This window comes from Plasmopara halstedii (assembly GCF_900000015.1).
Source record: "Plasmopara halstedii genome assembly, contig: Scaffold_1583, whole genome shotgun sequence".
Classification (NCBI taxonomy): Eukaryota; Oomycota; class Peronosporomycetes; order Peronosporales; family Peronosporaceae; genus Plasmopara; species Plasmopara halstedii.
In genome coordinates, this window is record NW_020188494.1 from 228,420 (window position 1) to 230,587 (window position 2,168).

Sequence of the window (2,168 nt, forward strand, 5' to 3'; positions counted from 1 at the left end):
GTTTTTTTGTAGCTGTAAAATCATGTAACCTGCTTATCTTGCTCAAAAGACGTGCTACGGTGTGTCTGATCAACCACGATACACCACATAAAAACGGCAGCAACAACGTCAACTGTATTGAAACTGTAGCATCATTGTTTGCAGCTTTGATAACACCCTACCCGTCTGTCTGGCGCAGGGACGTGCTATAACGTGTCTGAAGTAGCAAAAACATCCTCTCCATTTTAACTATCGCAATGTTGTATGCAACTGCGATAATACGCCTCGTGCATATCCGCTCTAGTAATCGGATTTCTGCACGTCAGACAAAATAGGTCGCACAGTTTTGAATGCCAACAGCGTCAACCGCATCAAACTTGCCGACACGTTGTTGGCAGCTGTATCAACACTAAACCCGCTTATCTGGTTCAAAAGACGTGCTACGGTGTGTCTGATCAACCAAGATACACCGCATAAAAGCAGCAACAACGTCAACTGTATTAGAACTGTCGCAACATTGTTTGCAGCTGTGATAGAACGTTACCTTCCTATCCGGTGCAAGAGGTGGGCTACAAGACTAAACATCTTCCGCACGCGGAGTATTCTAGCAACAGGTTTCGCGGGTATTCACAACACCTAGCCTGGTACATATTGTGCGTGTAAATTGATTGATCAGATGTCATGGAGGATGACAATTAATGAATCATATATAGATGTTGAGCAACCCTCATCGCCGCGACATTGATATAGACTTCCTTAGACGTGTTAACATTAATCGTATCTTTGGAAAAATATGGCTTGCATCACCGCTTCTGAGTGTGTGACATAAAATTGTGGATTGCAGGTTTCGTCACGCACGAGCTCGTTTGAGTAGGGGAACTGATAGCTGTATGGGCGCGACAGAGTTGATGTACCTCAGCAATTCTGACGAGGAAGGTAGTGATATCGTTACAATCAAGCAGCAATTGGCTCTCGCAGATGGTTTTTAAGCTGTTAAGTGCGTGCCTTCTGCACCATCAACTTAGAGGCACGGTGAGTAACACAAGAGAGTTTTAAATTCCCTCGCGATAATCTGACGACTCCCATTAAGTTCAGGACGGCCTACTCAATATGTATTAAAACTGTACCTCGTTCAGTTAATGTTATATATTAAAATCAGTGCTAGAATGTGCAATGGTCTTCTGGTGACTTGAGTTACAGTCCCAATGTTGTTGGTAATCGCCTGCGAAGTGCTGGAATTACCAAGTCGTGGGCTTATCTGATGAATGCCGAAGCTTCGCACGTTACGTACGCTCGACGACCGTAACCGGTAGCCATCACAGAGAGGTATTAAAGATGCTTCATACGGAGGCCTCTGCAAATAAGGATGCTTTGAGAAAATTGCACTTCATCTGCGTCATGCCTCATTTCAAAAATATAAACTCATAAATCGCAGTCCACGGAAGGTCGGTCGCCTGTAGAATTGTGGTTCTAGAGTCTGTTGAACAGCCTTAAGCCCTCGTTATCGGTTATCAATATTTAGACTGAAGATGGTGCCAGAGGGCATTCGCAAGCTAAATGGTAGAAGCAGTGACTGCTTCTTCCGATAATCAGTAAACATTGAATCTTAGCGCAGTGAATGTCCGTAGAAAGCAAGTTTGCTGTTGCGGATGTCAACAATTCGGTCACATCCACCGCGATTGTCTACGTGAGAAACGAACCTATCAATACGGTCTTCGTTGGAATAGATCTATGACGGGGTTACACGAAACCTAATGACAGGGGGATGGGCACACAGGATGTGCATGATGTAAACATACACCCAAACAAAAATACGGTATGGGGCTAGGTAGCCAGTAGTTATGCATGTATCTAGATTCTACTATATATATTTAGTATATGTAGGAAAATTTAAACTTTAAAATTAGGATGAAAAGATAAAAAATCAGTTTGGAATTTAAGCTGAAGTGTCGATTAGCCTTAGGAAGGCAATAATCACTCTTGGAGCAAGCGGATTGCGATCCGCTAACTCATACTTGGTTCTTGTAGAAAACGAAAGGACAAACGTTTAAGTGCGTGAACTGTTGCCACCGTGTTAAACGGATGCGTCTGGCGTAATCAGGGACGATATGGCACGTCTGGAAGCGCCACAGACATATGAGACAGCGTCAAACAAAAGAATGCTAATCAACCTAGGTACGAATCGCGAT